The sequence below is a fragment of the Pristis pectinata genome, chromosome 10 (genome assembly GCF_009764475.1).
Source record: "Pristis pectinata isolate sPriPec2 chromosome 10, sPriPec2.1.pri, whole genome shotgun sequence".
Classification (NCBI taxonomy): domain Eukaryota; kingdom Metazoa; phylum Chordata; class Chondrichthyes; order Rhinopristiformes; family Pristidae; genus Pristis; species Pristis pectinata.
In genome coordinates this window covers 88,345,838-88,365,680 of record NC_067414.1, presented here as the reverse complement: position 1 = coordinate 88,365,680, position 19,843 = coordinate 88,345,838, and positions in this window count along the sequence as shown.

Sequence of the window (19,843 nt, the reverse complement as noted above, 5' to 3'; positions counted from 1 at the left end):
CTTTCCTCTCTCCCACCCTCTCCATCTCCCCATCACCCACACACTCCTCCCACCGGTTCCCCTCCCCACCTCCCTCCCTTTATTCCATGGTCCATTGTCCCCTCCACTCAGGTTCCATCATCCTCAGCCCTTTGTCACCTCCAGCTATCACCTCCCAGCTTCTGACATTATTCCCGCCCTCATCTGCCTATCACCCCACTTACCTGGATCCACCTATCACCTCCCAGCTCTTACTCTCCCCCTTCCCTCCACCCTTTTATGCTGGCTCTCTCCCCTCACCCCCTTTCTTTCCAGTCCCGATGAAGGGTCTCCACCCAAAATGTCGACTGTCCATTTCTCTCCATGAATGCTGCCTGACCCACTGAGTTCCTCCAACGCCTCTTGTGTTCCTCCAGGATGGTGTTGATGTTCTTGTTGGAGCCACACTCATCCAGAAAGTAGAAAGTATCACTTTCCTGACTTGTAAGATAAGATAAGATAAGATAAGATATCTTCATTAGTCACGTGTACATCGAAACACACAGTGAAATGCATCTGTTGCGTAGAGTGTTCTGGGGGCAGCCCGCAAGTGTCACCGCGCTTCCGGCGCCAACATAGCACGCCCACAACTTCCTAACCTGTACGTCTTTGGAATGTGGGAGGAAACCGGAGCACCCGGAGGAAACCCACGCAGACACGGGGAGAACGTACAAACTCCTTACAGACAGCGGCCGGAATTGAACCTGGGTTGCCGACACTGTAAAGCGTTGTGCCTAACGGTTTTTGGAAAGGCTTTGGGACATCAGGAATTGCAGGGGATTTTGCCACAGAACACCTGTCCTCTGACCTGTTTTTGCTGCCACAGTATTTATGTAACTGATCCTGCTGTGCTTCTGGTTAATAGTGACCCCCGGGATGTCGATGGTGGGTATTTAACAATATTGATGTCGTTAAGCATAAAGACGTTTGGTTGGATTCTCTCCTGTTGGAGATATTCATTAACTAACAGTTATCTGGTGCAAAGTTTGTATCACGAATCAATCAAGTCTGAACGTTGACCGTATCTCCTACAGATGTACAGTGGAAAGCATTCTGAATGGTTGCATCATGGCCTGGTGTGGAAACTCCAATGCACAGGACCACAAGAGGTTACAGAGAGTGGTGGACTCAACCGGTTCCATCACAGGTACAGCTCTCCCCACCATCGAGGACATCTACAAGAGGAGATGTCTCAGGAAGGCAACATCCATCATTAAGGATCCCCACCATCTGGGCCATACCCTCTTCTCATTGCTGCCATCAGGCAGGAGGTACAGGAGCCTGAAGATCCACACCTCAAGATTCAACAACAGCTTCTTCCCCACTGCCATCGGGTTCTTGAACTGACCTGAAAAACCCTAATTCTACCTCAGACTATATTTCCCTCAATTTGCACTAATGTCGTTATGTTTACTTTTCTTTATTTTATTGTGTAAGTTACATATAATTTATGTTAATTTAAGTTTCTGTAAGTTACGTTTGTCATGTACTGTGCTGCTGCTGCAGAAAGCTAATTTTCATTGGCATTTATACCATGGGTATGCATACCCATGACAATGAACTTGAACTTGAACATCTTACTGCATACTATATACATATAAGCATACAGATTAGCAGCAGGAGTAGGTAAATCAAGCATTTCAAGCCTTTTCCTCCATTCAGAAAGATTGTGGCTGATCTGATTGTAACCTCAATTCTGCATTCCCATCTGCACATGGTAACCTTTCAAACCACCCTCCCCCATGCTTATCAAGAATTTATCTCAGTCTGCCTTACAAATATTCAAAGACACTGCTTCCACACCCTTTGAGGAGAGAGAGAAAGCTCCAAACACTGGCAACAGTCTGAGAGAAAAATCACACCACCTCAGTCCTAGGTGGGGTCTCTGAGTCTGCACTGACCATCAGGACCCAAGTCTTACACTGATCCCTTATTTTTAAAAAGTACAGTTTTGGTCACCCTATTGTAGGAAAGATGTCATTAAACTAGAAAAAGTATAGAAAAGATTTACCAGGATGTTGCCTGGACTGGAGGGCCTGAGTTACAAGGAGAGGTCGTGTAGACTAGGACTTTATTTCCTGGAATGTAGGAGATTGAGGGGTGACTTGATAAGGTCATGAGGGCCACAGACAAGGTGAAACCACATAGTCTGTTTCCAGGGACGAAGTGCTAAAAACAAGAGGGCATGGATTTAAGATCAGAGGCGAGAGATTTAAAAGGGACATCAGGGGCAGCTTCACGCAAAGGGTGGTGCATATTTGGAATGAGCTACCAGAAATAGTGGTTGAGGCGGGCACATTAGCAACGTTTAAAAGCCATCTAGGTAAGTACATGGATAAGAGAGGTTTAGAGGGCTATGGGCCAAATGCGGGCAGATGGGACTAGCTTGCTGGGCAACACAGTTGGCATGGACCAGTTGGGTCGAAGGGCCTGTTTCTGTGCTGTAAGACTCTACGACTCTATGAAGTGAGCCCTAGTTTGAGATTCTCTGACAAATGGAAACATCCTACAAGAGGATGTTGGACCAACTTCTTTCTCACGAGTTGTGAATCCATCCTGTTGTTATGAAACTGATAACAAGAAGCTTGCTGTTTTATCCTTTGTTGATCTCTTTTTCCTTTCACTTGCAACTATCGTTTGTAAGTCAAGAGCTCCCCTGAATAATTCTAACAGTTCTCTGTTTCCAGAATATTTGGCTTTCAATTAAACTGATTGAGATTCTCACATTACCACAGTGGAATTCTGAAATTCTCTGGATTACTCATCCGGTAATATAGCCTTGATGTTGCTACACTCGGGAAAGTTCCCCCAAACTGCTTCTCACTTGCTGCCTGCAACCACAGGCTGTTAACCACTCATTGCGAATGTAGCCCAGGGTAACATCTCTGCTTCTCTGTGCAGAATATAGTCTTAGTGTAAATGGGTGACTGATGGTCGGCATGGACTCGGTGGGCTGAAGGGCCTGTTTCTTAGCTGCTTGTCTCTTATGTGACAAATTAAGTTGGAGCAGGCCAAGCCTTTGTTCGCGGCTGATCTTCCACCTATTGCGTGCAGTTCTGGTTGCCCCATTACAGGAAGGATGTGGAGGCTTTGGAGAGGGTGCAGAAGAGGTTTACCAGGATGTTGCCTGGATCAGAGGGTATGTGCTGTAAGGAGAGGTTGGACAAACTTGGGTTGTTTTCTCTGGAGCATCGGAGGCTGAGGGGAGACCTGATAGAAGTTGATAAAATTATGAGAGGTGTAGATCAGGTAGACAGTCAGAATCTTTACCCCAGGTTGAGTACTAGAGGACATACATTTAAAGTGAGAGGGGGAAAGTTTAAAGGAGGTGCACAGGGCACGTTTTTTTACACAGAAAGTGGTGGGTGAACGGGCTGCCGGGGGTAGTGGCAGCCATAATGGCATTTAAGAGGCTGTTAGATTGACACATGAATAGGCAGAGAATGGTAGGATATGGATCATGTGCAGGCAAAAGAGATTTAGTTTAATTCGGCATCATGCTTGGCACAGACATGGTGGGCCGAAGGGCCTGTTCCTGTGCTGTACTGTTCTGTGTTCTAAGCTCTATGTTCTAAACTCCCACGGTCCTGTTGCAACCCCATTTCCTTTGATTCCCTTAAGACTCCAAAAATCCTATCATCTCGGCCTTGAACTCACTTAATGACTGAACTTGCAGTTTGCAGTGGAAAGTCCAATTAAGGGAAATCTCCTAATATTGACGTCTATTTATAACGTGCCGTTTACACTCAGACATATTTTAAAACCCGACTGCTCGGGATGATCAACTTTCAGCCTTATAATATTGAAATTGTAATCCTGCTTGGTACAAGAGGAAGTTCAAGTTTAGACACTGGAGGATGAGCTTTGCTTGGAAGTTCACTCTGCTCCTAGCTTGCTTGTACAAAGGCTGTTCACATGCTAATTGTCGGGTAATAGCAGAGGTGATTGGTGATGGTTGGGTGGAGTTATCAGAGACAGAGACCTGTCTGTTGTATTGTGGGTGTTGATGAAGGTGGGGTGGGGGGGGGGGGGGAGGTGAAGGGTGTTTGTAGACCGTTCCTGTTGAAGACAGGCACAGCCAGTTGTCCTGCAGAATCTGCCACTGTGCCATATCTCCAGTAACTGAAGAACTGCTTCAGTTATAGCTCCTATTTTTATTTCAAAAATAGACTCTATTCATAATGAAAGCTATATACAAAGGAAGAAACAGCTTCAGTTATAGCTCCGTGAAGACAAGTGGTACCTCTGTGGGATGTAACTGTGGAAGAACAGGCAGAATTTCCTGGCAGATCTAATTCCAGCTCCTCTTCTAAAGTCAGGATGGGCTTCCTCATAAAAAGACTGAGTTAGGTAATTGTGTCCTGCTCAAAACTTCCCCTGCCCCCTCCTATCTCCAAGAGAGAACCTAAGCGCCTTCCCTTGACATTCAGTGGCACTGCCGTTGCTGGGTTTGCCACCTTCAATATCCTGGAAGGGGTCACCATTGATCAGAAACTCAGCTACACCAGCCACAGAAATACGTTGCTGGGAGACCAGGTCAGAAGCTAGGTCTCCTGCAGTGAGGGACTCGCCTCCTGACAGCCCAGGGCCTTCCCGCCATCTGCAAGGCTCAAGTGAGGAGGCTAATGGAATACTCTCCATTTGCCTGGATAAGTGCAGCACCAACAACTCTGAAGAAGCTCAGCACCATCTAAGACAAAGCAACCTGTTTCATTGGCATCTCATCAACCACCATGAGCAGTCGTTCCCTCCACCACTGTGTGTACCTTCTACAAAATGGTGCACCGGCTACTTCGGCAGCACCTCCCAACTCCTACCACCTGGACATATGGTAACACAGCAACCTGACTTGGAAATACAGTATGTCTCTGGTCCTTCATCATCTAAATCCCGGAGGTCCCTCCCCAGCGACACTGTGGGAGCACCTTCGGCAGAAGGACTGCAGGAGATTGAGAAGGCGACTCACCACCACGGGGGATGGGCAATAAATGCTAGGCTCGCCGTGATGCCCGGATCCCAAAAAAATGAATATATAAGAACAAAACTCTCACTCCATCATCTCCAGCTAGCTTGCATCTGGCAGTAATGTCCCAGTCCCAAGAGCTCTTGTTGTGAGCACAATATTTTTCCTATTTGCAAATCCTCTGCAAACACTCCTTCTCTTCAGGGACCCTGCGTTTATTCCTTTAATGAAAAACAGGAGGATTCTGTTTTTCATTTCACGCTTGCTGTAACTATTCATCTTGAAAGCATGCAACATTAGTAAATGTGATTTGATGGTTGTTTGTTACTGAAAAAGTTATGTTCTCCTGTCTTGCATTTCAAAGAGATGCCAATTTTGGATGAAGCAATCCACAAGATATCCCTGCTGACTGCAATGTGGGCTGAAAGCTTCTTATATCAGAAAGGCACTGATTTCCCTTTCAACTAGCTTCGTTCATTTTCTGACCCTGATTTTTGCATCTGCTTGTATTATTTTTCTCACCACCTAGAAAGAGTCCATTCACCCCATCATCCATGATGGCTCTCAGATCATCCCATCAATCTCATTCCAGATGAAGGGTCTCGACCTGAAACGTCGACTGTTCATTTCCCCGCCTGACCTGCTGAGTTCCTCCACCAGCCTGTTTATTGCTCCGGATTCCAGCATCTGCGGTCTCTTGTCTCAATCTCATTCCCACACTTATTGCCCTGTAACCAAATCTCTTTCACAGGCCCATCAACTCTGCACTGATTCTCCCACTTCCAGCCTACACTTGGGGTAATTGGTTTATTATTGTCACATGTACCGAGGTACAGTGAAAAACTTTGTTCTGCAAGCAATCCATACAGATCTTTTCACAACAGTACATCAAGGTAGTACAAGGGAAAAGCAATAACGGAATATAGTGTTACAGTTAATGAGAAAGTGCAGTGTAGGCAGATCATAAGGTGCAAGGCCATGACGAGGTAGATTGTGAGGTCAAGACTCCATCTTATTTTACAGGAGATCCATTCAATAGTCACCTAACAGTTGGATAGAAGCCGTCCTTGAGCCTGGTGGTATGTGCTCTCAGGCTTTTGTATCTTCTGCCCGATGGGAAGGGGAGAAGAGCGAATGTCCGGGGTGGGAGGGTAATTTGCAGCAGCCTATTAACATCAAACTGCACGTCTTTGGAATGTAAGGGAAATCTGAGAACTCGGGGAAACCCATGCAGTCACAGCGAGAACGTGCAAACTCCACACGGACAGCACCATAGGTCAGGATCGAACCTGGATCGCTGGTTCGGGGAACTGGGAACATTTCTACTGGCTTTCCCACTGTGCTGCCCAGACATTTTAAATGTTGCTGCAATGTGAAAATTTCACTTGGAGCAGAAGTAAATTATTCTGCCTCATTTATAATTGGAGCAGAAAACTGAGGAAAAGATGCGGTTCCAAAACGGGACATCTAAAAGAAAGACAAGCCTTTATCTAATGTCTTTCACAGGCTCAGAGACACATTAGGCAAAACTTTTGAAGTCTAATTATCGTAATGCCGGAACTTCTCGCACAGCAAGATCCCACAGACAACAATAGAATGTCACCAGACAGTGATGGTATTTGAAGGATTAATGTTGGCTGGGAAACCCTCCAGCTCTTCAATTAGTGCTCTTTTAAGTATGTCAGAGAGGATACAAAGGGCCTCAGTTCAATGTTTCACCTGAACATTGGCAGCTCTGGCAGTTCAAGGAAAAGGCTCAGTACTTCACTGAAGTGCCTGGAGTGTGTGGTCACATCTCTGGGGTTGAACCCACAGACTTCCACTTGAATTGCTGATTGGCTGCAACATGAAGAACATCAATAGCAATCTCTGTCTCATTTATCTTGCAAAGTGCCTGACAAGCAAAAAAACCCATTGGTAAAGTTCATCCTTTCTACATCTGGTAGAACAGTACAGGACACATTAAAGGTTACAAAAAATAATCTGTGAAGGAACACGGCGGGTCGAGAATTATCTGTGGGGGTGGGGGGGCAGTGGGGAAGAACCTTCGACGTTTTGAGTCAAAGCCCGGAAGGTTAAAGTTTACCTTAATACTTTTGATATAGTGTCAGTTTAACAAGTTGGTCTAATTTCAAACTAATCTAAAAAATAATTGAAGAACGGCCCATGCTTGAGACGGAATGAACTCTACACTTCAAGTCACTATGTCTCTGCATTATTAATGTGCTAGGATGCTTGTACTGAATTTCTTATTGGGGAGGTGTGGTGGTGGTTCTTCAAAGTTCCAGTGATCCTGGTTCACTCCTGCCCTCCGAGCTATCTGTGTGGAGTTTGCATCTTCTCCTTGTGACCGCGTGGGTTTCTGCCATGTGCTCCAGTTTCCTCCCATGTCCCAAAGGCGTGCTGGTTATAGAACATAGAACAGTACAGCACAGAACAGGCCCTTTGGCCCACAATGTTGTGCCGACATAGCTATTCCCTCCTACCTACAGGATGCCCATATCCCTCTATTTTCCTCTCATTCATGTGCCCAAACCCTTTTCCACCCTTCAGAACGGCACTTGCCCATCTCCTAGGACTGAGATGGTTCTTCAACAGCACTTCTTAAGCAACTATAAACAACCCCTTAGTGCAAGGAAATGGCAAAAGGATCGAAGGAAATTTGATGGGCAGGTGAGGGAGAATAGGCTGTAGGGCCACGGGCAAAGGAGAGAGAACTGATGGATTTAATCTCCTGGGAGCTGGCATGGACCTGATGGGATGAATGGTCCACTCCTGCATCATAATAAGTAAGTAAGTAAAATGAGGCGGCTCTCTTTTCAAAGTCAATGTTGAAAGTCAGTCGAGTTTATTGTCACATGCACAAGTACATGTATGCACAGGTGCAATGAAAAGCTTACTTGCAGTCTCACAGACACATAGTATCAGATACACAACATTCACAAGAAAAATATAAATTAAACATCAATTATACACAACTTTTACAAGAAAGAACACAATTAGAATGAAAAAAATGAATTCCAATGCAGTGCAAAGTGATCAAAGTGGACACAGTGTTGTTATACCGAGGTAATGATTAGGGTTGTGCAGGTTTTGAAGGGAAGTCTTTTATGATGTAAACACATTTAATGAATCCTCGGTATGTTTAGAAAATGCATCTGCAAAATGCAATTCGGGAACTCACTGAAGCTTTTGTAACATCACCTCCCAAACCTGTGATCTCTACTGCCTAAAGGGACAAAGACTGGGAACGTCTCAATATCACACACTCATCCTGACTGCCTCTGTCATCACTGGATCTAAGTGCCAGAACATCCTGCCCAACAGCACTGCGGGGGTGCCTTCATTACGCAGACTACAGCAGTTTAATAAGGTGGCTCTCCACCAACTTCTCAAGGGCAACTTGGGATGGGCAAGAAAAGCTGGCATTGCTAGCAGTATTCACATCACTTAGACAAGTACAAAACAACGTGGGCGTTGCTAATAAAAGCAGCCCTCAATTTATGGTGAAGTTTCTTCCAGGATGACACTAGATAGGGAGTTCTCAAAATAATGAAGTGACAATGATGTATACCCTACATGGAATAGTCTATGACTTTGAGGGGAATTCATGGGGTGTGAGAAACTGTTGGAGAGTGGGGGAAGGAGCACTGACTGGGAAATAAAACACTTGGGAAAATGGAATAAATACATCATGTGCTTTCACACTATGTCAAGCTTTTGACTCATTCAGGCAGAATTCTTGGAATGAATACAGAGAGTATGTTGCCAATTTCCTTAGGCATCGAAGATGACTTAGTTCCACTCTAGTTTTGTGGGTTCTGAGGTGGCTTTTGAGGTCAGTGTGGGAACGGCAGACTCTTCCACACATGGGACAAGTGTTGGCTGACGGGGTGGGCAGGTGGTGCGGCAGTGCGCTCCTTCCACCATTTGCTCAAGGCTTCTGTGTGTTCCCAGTGAATGGTTTCAGGGTTCTCAATGCCATCCTTAATGCTCCTCCTCCACTTTTGATGGTCATGGGCCAGAGCTTCCCAGGAGTCAGTGGGAATGTTGCATTTCTTTAGGGAAGCTTTGGGCAAATCCTTGAATCTTTTCTTCTGTCCACTTGGCAATACCCTCTTGTGACAGAACTTGGAATTTGCTGAGGCTTTATAAGGCATTGGTCAGACTGCATTTGGAATATTGTGGGCAAGGATATCTAAGGAAAGATGCCCTAGCTTTTCAGGGGGTTCATAAGAATGATCCCGGGAATGAAAGGTGTAACGTAAGAGGAGTGTTTGATGTCTCTGGGCCTGTACTCGATGGAATTCAGAACAATGAGGGGGGAATCTCATTGAAACCTACCGGATAGAGGAAGGCCTGGATAGAATGGATGTGGAGAGGATGTCTTCATTAGTAGGAGAGTCTCGGATCTGAGGGCACAGCCTCAGAATAAAGGGATGTCCCTTTAAAACTGAGATGAGGAAGAATTTCTTCAGCCAGAGGGTGGTGAATCTGTGGAAGAGCTGTGGAGGCCAATTCACTGGGTGTATTTAAGGTGGAGATTGATTGGTGCTGAAGTAGGGTTTCAACCTGAAACGACAACAATTCCTTTCCTCCCACAGACACTGTTCGATCCGCTGAGTTCTTCCAGTAGATTTTTTTTTTAGCTCCAGATTCCAGCACTCTCTAGGTTCTCAACTGATAAAGGGGTTAAGGGTTATGAGGAGAAGGCGGGAGAATGGGGTTGAGAGAAAAAAAATCAGCCATAATTGAATGACAGAGCAGACTTGATGGGCCAAATGGCCTAATTCTGCTCCTATATCTTAAGGTCTTATGGAATATAGTTCCTGTTTCAGGAGTCTGGTGTTGGGAATGCAAACAATGTGGCCTTCTCAATGTTGCCAAGTGAGTCTGACTGGGTCCTGGGAGAAGGTGCTGACATTGAGTCTTTTATTATTCCGGGGAAATTTTGGAGGATTTCGCAGAGACAGTATTGGTCTTTCCAATGCCCTGAGCTGCCTCCTGTAGGGAGTCCAGGTCTCAGAAGTACATAGGAGGGCAGGGATCACTGTTACCCAGTAGATCATGAGTTTTATGCCAGGTCTGAGGTCTTGATCTTCAAAAACCCACCTCCTCAATTGACCAAAGCTGTGCTAGTGTTTTAAAGCTGGAGGTGAACTTTGTCATCAATGCTGCCTGTGTTGATAGGTGGCTGCCACGATAGGGGTAGTGGCCGTGTGTTCCAGAATCTTATCGTGAACCTTCCAACAAACTTCCCGCGAGAGCAGTGTGGTGCAACAGGGGTGGCTTGGTGGAGGACCTTTGTCTTACGGAGGTTGAGTACAAAGCTCATCCTCTCATATGCTTCAGTGAATGAATCGGTGGTGGCTTGGAGCTTGGAGAAAGAGAGGCAGACAGAGAGAGGAAGAGAGAGAGAGAGAGAGAGAGAGAGAGTGTGTGTGTGTGTGTGTGTGTGTGTGTGTGTGTGTGTGTGTGTGTGTGTGTGTGTGTGTGTGTGTATGTGTGTGTGAGCCTGTGTGTATGTCTGTGTGCGTGAGCGAGAGAGAAATCAAGAGAGGCAGGCACAGAGAGAGAGAGTGAGAGAGGCAAGCTCAGAGAGAGAGAGAGGCAGGCAGAGAGGGAGACAGACAGAGTGTGTGTGTGTGTGTGTGTGTGTGTGTGTGTGTGTGTGTGTGTGTGTGTGTGTGTGTGTGAGAGAGAGAGAGCGAGAGAGGCAGACGCAGGGAGAGAGAGAGGCAGGCAGAGATGGAGAGTGAGAATGAAGGGAAGTCAGGCAGTAAGTGAGAGAGAGAGGCAGAGAGACAGGCAGGCAGAGAGGGAGAGAGAGGGAGTGCCTGAGAGAAAGAGTGTGAGAGAGGCAGGCAGAGAGAGGGGAGCAGGCAGAGAGAAAGAGGGAATGAAGGGGAGTCAGAGAGTGCTAGAGAGAGGGAAAGATGCAGGCAAAGGGAGAGAGAGAGGTAAACGCAAGTTCATCTGCATACTGTAGCTCAACTACTGAAGTGAGGGAGACCTTGGTTCTGGAGTGTAGTTACTGTAAATTGAGCAGGTCTCCATTAGTTCTAAAGATTAGCTCCACTCTCAGGGGAAGTTTGTTGGAAATGAGGCATATTAGCATAACAGGCTAAGCAGAATGCAAATATGATTCACAGCACCCATGCCACAGGCATACAATAGGCCTAATTCACATAAGTTTCTACAGTAACCAATTTTGTTTAAACGTTTGAATATAAATACTGCCAATTTAAAATACACTTGGACATGTCATTGGTTTAGCCCAGCTTTGAACCAATGAGAGGCCATAACTTGTGATGCCTATACTCCTGTCTATGGCTCAGTGTAATTTCCATCGTATCAGATAACTGGAGATGTAGGTAGTGACTGGGATCGGCAGCTCACCCTTGAAGGAGGAAGGACACTCTCCATTGGCTTGTAAAGAACCAGAGGAACTTAAATGAACACCCAAGGATGCAAAGCAAACAGACCGCTGGAAGAACTAGCAGGTCGAGCAGCATCTGTGGAGGCAGAGGCATGGTTGACATTTCAAGTCGAGACCCTGCATCAGGACTGAGAGTGTAGAGGGAAGCTAGCCACAGGTGAGAGGGAGGAGTGAGGCAGGGGGCTGGGGAGGTGATAGGGGGAACGGGATGTGGTGGGGGTGTGCGGCAATGATGGGCAGATGGAGCCAGGTGGGGGAAGGGGGAGCATTGAGATAGAAACTGGTGGGTGATAGTTAGAAACAGATAAGGGGAAAAAAAGTAGGCAGGTCGAGCTAGGAGGGGCGGGGGGAGGGGGAAGGTAGAGGCAGAGGCTGGAAGGTGATAGGTGGAAAAAGATAAAGGAGGGATGATTGGCAGGTGGAACCAGGTAGGGGAGGGTGAATCTAGGCAACCAGGAGGGTTGGGGGAGATGGAATATTCAATGTTCTTACCATTGGGCTGTAGGCTGTGCAAGTGGAATATGAGCTGCTGTTCTAGTTTGGGTTTGGCCTCCCATTGGCAGTGGAAAAGGTTGAGGAAGGACAGGTCGGTGTAGAAATGGGAGGGAAGTTGAAATGACCATGCAACCAGAAGCTGAAGATGGCCTTTGTGGACAGAGCGCAGGTAATGTAGTCCACAAAATGGCCACCTTAGCTATGCTTGGTCTCGCCGATGCAGAGGAGGCCACATCGAGAACACTGGATGCAATAGACCAGGTTGGAGGAGGTGCATGCGAATCACGGCCTCACGTGGAAGCGTTCTTTAGGTCCCTGGATGGTGAGGGAGAGGGTGTGGCGACAAATGTTTCACCTCCTATGGTTGGAGGGAAAAGTGTAGGGGATGGGGAGGGATGACTGGGTGAAAAGTGAGGACCAAGGGAACTCGTATCTCTGTTCCGTCTTGGAGGGAGGGGTGGGGTTAGAGTAGACGCCTGGGAAATGGAGGAAGTGCGAGTGAGGGACCTGTCGTGTACGGTGGAGGGGAAACCAAATTTCCTGACCGAGGAGGATATTTCAGATATCCTGGAAATGAAAGCCTCGTCTTGAGGTACAGATGCAGCGGAGACAGAACAACCAAGAGGAAGGGATGGCATCCTTACAGGAGACGGCTGGAGGAGGTTTAGTTGAGGTGGGTGTGGGAGTCAGTGGGTTTATCGTAGATATCAATGGATAGTTTGTCTCCTGAGATGGAGACAGAGAGTTCCAGAAAATGTCAAAGGAGTGAGAAGGATCAGAAATGGTCCAAGTGAATTTGAGGCCAGAGTGTCAGTTCGTAGCAAATATGATAAAATTGACAAGTTCTGCACGAGCGCAGGAAGCAGCACCAATGCAGTCGTCAATGTAGCAGAGAAAGATTTGGGAGGGGTGCCAGAGTAGGTTTGGAATGTGGACTCTTCCACGTAGCCAGCGAAAAGATAGGCGTAGCTGGGACCCATACGAGTGCCCATGGTTGCGCCTTTGATTTGTAGAAAGTGGGAGGAATCGAAAGAGAGGTTGTTGAGGATAAGAACAAGTTAGGACAGGCGGATGATGGTGTTAGTGGAGGGAACTAGTTCTGTCTTTGTTCCAGAAAGAAGCGGAGAGCCCTAAGGCCTTCCTGATGGGGCTGGAGGTGACTGGACATCCTTTGTGAAGATGAGGTAGTTTGGGCTGGGAAATTGAAAGGTTTCAAAGTGGTGGAAGACATGAGAGTTGTCCAGATGTATTTGGGAAGGGACTGGATGAGAGGAGAGAGGATAAAGTCAAGATATGAAGCTTGGACATTTATCTGCTTCCGCTAACCATATGATTGCTTTTGTTACATTAATTTCCAAACGATCCATTTTGCTTAAATCGAAGAATCCAATACCCCCTACTACTTTTCAATGGTTTTCTCAAACTATATCATGTTTAAACTTGGAAAAAATTACGAGTGGTACTGTTGATCCTTCGCTTAAATTTGAAGATGTTTGGAGCCCATTTATTCAATATTTTCACATGATGTAGATCCCCTTTCAATAACTTTCCAACTTAGAGGAATGGAGTTGACGACATAATATTGCTCTGTTTCTACTGAGAAATTTTAGTCCTGTCTTTTTTTTTTCTTTTTTTTGTTGTTTGTTTTCTTTTGAAATTTTTCTGTTTAGTTTTGTTTATATTGTTTATAATTTTTCTTATTGATTTGGGTTTTTTTTTCTTTTTTCTAATTTATATAATAAATCTTTTTCTTTCCTTTCTTTTATATTATATTCATTTACTAAGAGATCATTGGATCTACAGATTTTTTTTATATTTTATTGTTCTTTATGATTATCTATGCTATGATTGTTCTGATCTCTTTGTATTACATGTACAAACATTGATGCTATATATCAATCTGTATTAATTTGAAAACTAATAAAAAGATTGAAAAAGAAAGAGATATGAAGTTTGGTGAGGCAACAGCAGGCAGAAACAATGGGTCTTCCAGGACAATCCTGTTGGTGTATCATGGATTAAGAGGTACTCAGGACATGTCCTGCAGAGAGACTGGAGAAACTGGAGCCATTGTCAGAAGGTTTTTAAAAGGTGTTCAAAGAGTTATGAGGAGAGTCAATAGAAGTCATGAATGATTTTAAGCAATAAATAAGGTTTGAAATGGCATACGATGATGGTAACCAGAAGTGATAGATTTCAAAAAACCAAAAGCAAGATGACGTTAAAAATATACTCAGCAGGTTGACGTAATCTGGAACCTATTACCTGAAGCGACGTTGGAAGCAGAGGGATTGGAGTTCAGTAGATTTTATATTTTTCCTCTTTATTCATTTTTCAGGATCGGGCATGATTGGCACAACCCTCACTGCCCTTGAGCAGGTGAACCGCCTTCTGGAACCACTGCAGTCCTTCCACCGAAGGTGCTCCCACTGTTGTTGCGGAGGGAGTTCCAGAGACGATAAAAGACCAGCGACATATTTCCAAGTCAGGATGGTGTACGACTTGGAAGGTGTAAGTGTTCCCGTGAATCCCCTGCCCTTGTCCTTCTTGAGGGTGGAGGTTTGTGAGGTGCATTTGGAGCAGCCTGAGTGAGTAGCTGCGGTGTATTTTGTACATGGTACACAGAGATGGAGAAAACAAATGTTTAGGGTGGTAAGGACTGGTATACTAAAGGGATTGGTGCTAGGACTTGTGTACCTCAGGGATCAGTGCTGGGACCCTTGCTGTTTGTGATGTATATTATCAACTTAAGATTGAAGGTCTCTATTAGTCATATGTACATCGAAACACACAGTGAAATGCATATTTTGCATAGAGTGTTCTGGGGGCAGCCCGCAAGTGTCGCCACGCTTCAACATAGCATGCCCACAACTTCCTAACCCGTACGTCTTTGGAACGTGGGAGGAAACTGGAGCACCCGGAGGAAACCCACGCAGACACGGGGAGAACATACAGATTCCTTACAGACAGTGGCCGGAATTGAACTTGGGTCGCTGGCACTGTAATAGCGTTACGCTAACTGCTATACCACCGTGTGAATGTAGAAGTTATGATTAGAAAGTTTGTGAATAACATGAAAGGTGATGGTGTTGTGGACAGCGAGGAGAGTTGTCTAAGGCTATAGTAGAATATAGATGAGATGGAAAACTGGGTGCAGCATTGGCAGGTGGTGTTTAATCCCAACAAGTGTGAGGTGATGCATTTTGGGAAGTCAAGTTGGAGTGGGATGCATACAGTAAGTGGTTGGGCACCAAAGAAAGTCAATGAACGGATAGACCAAGCGGTTCAAGTCCATAGTTCTCTGAGAGTGGTAACATGGATAGATAGGGTGGTGAAGGAGGCATATTGCAAGTTTGCTTTCATAGCTCAGGGCACGGAATTTAAGAGTTTGGACATTACGTTGCAACTTTACAAAACACTGGTTAGGCTGCACTTGAAGTACCGTGTGTAGTTCTGCTCACCACACTGCTGGAAGGATCTGAGATCCCCAGAGAGAATGCAGAGGTGATTCACCAGGATGTTGCCTGGAATGGAGGACGTTACTTTTGGGAAGACATTGGATAGGCTGGGCTTGTTTTCCCTGGAGCGAAGGAGACTGAGGTGCAACCTGATAGAAGCATATACGATTATAAAAGGCGTAGATAGGGTAGATAGTCAAGGTCTTTTTCCCATGGGAGGGGGTATCAAAGACAAGAGGGCGTAGGTTTAAGTTGAGAGGCTGGAGACTTAAAAGGGACCTGAAGGGTAAGTTTATTTTACACAGATTGGGTTGATAACTGGAATGTGATGGTGGAATCAGATACAATTACTACGTTTAAGAGGCATTTAGACAGACACTTAAATAGGTAAGGCATAGAAGGAGATGGACTAAATGCAGGCAAATGGGATTGGTGTAGATGGGCAAAAAGGTGTAGACGTTGAGCAAAGAAAACGAACAGCAGGAAGAACAGCGGGTAAACCAGCATCTGTGGAGGCAAAGGGATGGTCGATCTTTCAGGTCAAGACTCTGCATCAGGACTGAGGGTGTAGTGGGAAGATAGCCGGTCTACAGAAGTGAGAGGGAGGGGTGAGATAGAGGCTGGTAGGTGATAGGTGGAACCAGATGAGGGAGGGATGATGGGCAGATGAAACAAGGTGACGGAGGCGATGGGAAAGGTGACCCAAGGGAAAAGAAACCCAGGTAGATAGGTATGTGGGTGCTGGGCTAAGGGAACCAGGTGGGAGAGGGTGATGAGTCTAGGTAACGGGGGGGGGGGGGGGGGGGGGGTGGGGGCGGAGAAAGGATGGAAAAGATGAGCAAAAAGAGAGGGGCCCTGGGGTGGACCAGTGGGAATGAGAAACGAACACGGGGGGGGGGGGGGGGGGTTACCTGAAATTGGAAAATTCAATGTTCATACCATTGGGCTGAATACTATCCTCTGTCTCCACCCTCCCCCATCTGGTTCCGTCTTCCTAATTTCTTCCCATTCCCTCCCCACCCCACATATCTGGTTCCACCCATCATCTACCAGCCTATGTCGCAACATGACCTCCTTCCCTATCCCCCACCAGGCTCCGTCTGCCCATCATTCCCCCCGGCACCTGGTTCCACCTAGCGCCTTCCAGCCCCTGCCTCACTCCTCCCTCTTACTTCTATATACATGCAGTGCTTGGATTAAGTAAGGGTTCAGTACCTGGGAACTATCCAAAAGTCAATTTCACCATAAGTCGGAAACGTCTATTTTCTATCGCAACCCCTGTCGTATTGCTCTACCTGCTATAATTTTATTCATCCATTGAATAATCACCCTAACACTACCCGGAATTAAACTAATGGAATATATACTGTAACCAGTCATTAATGAATATCACAAAACATTTTACTATTCTTATTTCTAGCTTGAAAAATGATTTAAAAATGTATGGAAGAACTTGCATAAAGTCTTATTTCCGTAAATCAGGTGATTTGTAACCCAGGGAGCTTCTGTACTAGCTGTCTCCCCTCTGCCCTCTCAGTCCTGATACAGGGTCTCGATCTGAAACATCGATCTTCTCTTTGCATCCACGTGATCCGCTGAGTTCTTCCAACAGTTTCTTGCCCCAGATTCCAGCACCCGCAAGCTCTTATGTCTCCAGGATAGATGTTGAGATGTTTTCACTAGATGGAGAGTCATGGACAAGGGGGCATAGCTACAAAAATAAGGAGTCGGTCATTTTTAAAACTGAGCTGTGTAGAAATTTATTCTCTCAGAGGGCAATGAATCTCTGACCCAGAGAATGGTGGAGGCCAGATCATTAGATACAGTATATTTAAGGTCGAGATAGCTAACTATTTAAAAGATCAAGGAATTGTTATTTATGGGGAACTGGCACAGAAGAGGATTTGACGTCGGCATAGATTAGTCATGGTCATATTGAATGGCAAGGCAGGCTTGAGGGGCCTAATGGCCTTCTCCTGCTCCTATTTTCTTGTGTACACAACTAAGACCATTGTAGCCCTTATCCTGTTGAATAAGAACATCATGTTCAAGATAGGGGGCATATTAACCCCTGTCCTGCTGTACTAGGGCATTATGTACAGGAATGGGACCAAGTTACCTCTTATACTGTTGAACAAGGACACTGTGATCTGGAATGAGATAAACTTAATCTTTATCATGCTGAACCATGGCACCATGTGCATGACTAAGACCATGTTAACCTTATCCTGTTGATCATCTACAGCAGTGGGACTGTGTTAACCCATATCTTGCTATACCAAATGACCATATGAAAAGCACTTAGTCAATGATCAATGCAGTGCTTTGGAAGAGCAGCCCCAGATTCCATTGTAATGTAGGGAAATCTTCAGGCAAAATTGTGCATGGTAAGTCCAAAGGAAGTGCGTGGGGTAAGTTTTTTACACAGAGAGTGTGGGTGCCTGGAATGCGCTGCCAGGGGTGGTGGTGGAGGGAGATACGATAGAGGTGTTTAGGAGATTCTTAGATAGGTACATGAATATGCAGAGAATGGAGGGATATGGACCATGTGCAGGCAGAAGGGATTTGTTTAATTGGGCGTAATTAGCTTAATTAGTTCGGTACAACATTGTGGGCTGAAGGGCCTGTTCCTATGCTGTACCATTCTATGTCCTATGTTCAAGAAATAACGACAAATGATCGCTCAGATAATCTGCCTTTAGTGAGTTTCCCTGTTTTCCTTCCAATGGTGCAAATGGGGCCTTTATGTAGGCCGGAAAGGGGGGATGGACATGGGAAAAGATTTCTGACAGTGCAAAATCCATGCATCATAAACATAATGACATTTAACTCATGTCGCTTTGTGTAACACAGAATAGTGCTGCATTATACACAATAATTTCAAGTCCAATCTATTTTAACATTAGGAGGTAAACATTGTCTAGAACAACTGGGGCAACCCCTGATGGATTGTCTTCAACCTGAAACATTAACTGTGTTTCTCTCTCCACAGATGCTGCATGATCTGCTGAGTGTTGCCAGCGTTTTCTGCTTTCGTTTCACATTTCCAGCAGCTGCAGTTTTTTCATTTGGTTTTGGGCAAACCTTGTCCTTCTTCCAAGTACCATGGGATCTTGCAGATCAACCTGAGAGAGGAGGGAGAACCTCAGTTAAAGTCCTGATGAAAAGACTGTGTAGCACACCCATAAGCACCGTGTAGCCAGGGAATCTGAGGGGCAAGTGTTTCACACAGGGGGTGGTGGGTATATGGATCAAGCTGCCAGAGGAGTTGGTAGAGGTGGGTACAATTACAATGGTTAAAATACCTTTGGACAGGCAAATGGAACAAGCTCGGATAGACATCTTGGCTGTTGTGGATGAATTAGGCCAAAGTGACTGTTTCTGTGCAGTGACTAATTCATCTTTCGGGATCCAGTCACAGTGGACAAGGCCAGCATATATTGCTCATCCTTAATTATACTTGATAGTGGTGGCAACTGAGTGGTTTGCCACTGCAATATTGGCACCTGTGCAATTTTTAAGAATCAGATCTTCGGATGTGGGCATCATTGGCAAAGGGCAAACTACTGGGATTACTACATACATTTGAGTGGTTAGTAGCAATAAAAAAACTAACATTTCCAAAACACCTTTTGCAGATTCAGATTGTTTCCAAAGTGCTTATAATAGCCGGTGAAGTACTGTCATGGATATTGCTGGGACTGGAGGGCTTGAGTTATAAGGGGAGGCTGGATAGGCTGTGACTTTTTTCCCCGGAGGATAGGAGGCTGAGGGGTGACCTTCTAGATGTATATAACATCACGAGGGGCATAGATGAGGTGGATGGTCACAGTCTTTTTTCTAAGGTAAGGGAGTCTAAAACTAGAGGGCATAGGATTAAGGTGAGAGAAGAAAGATTTAAAAGGGACCTGAGGGGCAACTTTATCACACAGAGAGTGGTGGGTATGTGGAATGAGCTGCCAGAGAAAGCTTTAGAGAGGGGTACAATTACAATGTTTAAAAGACATTTGGACAGGTACTTGGATAGAGACGGTGTAGAGGGATATGGACCAAACGCAGGCAAATGGGACACTTGGATAGACATCAAGGTTGGCATGGATGAGTTGGGCTGAAGGGCCTGCTTTCATGCTGTATAACTATGATTCTGGGGAGCGTCAGCAAGATTTTCTGAGCTGGATTCTCTGGAGTGAGACTTGAGTCCTGACTCAGATGGGAGAAAGCTGACAAGATTGTGACTCCAACATGAGTTGCTTCACAATACTTGCATTGTACAGCAATGACATTAGCTTCAATGTAGTTGGCCACCTCAAGTGGACACATCAGTTACCTGCAGAGAGTGGTTTGCAATTTCACAAAACTCTGGTTAGACTGCTCTTGGAGTATTGTGTGCATTTCTGGTTGCCACATTATAGGAAGAACATGGTTGTGCTGGAGAGAGTGCCAAGGAGATTCACCAGGATGTTGCTTGGA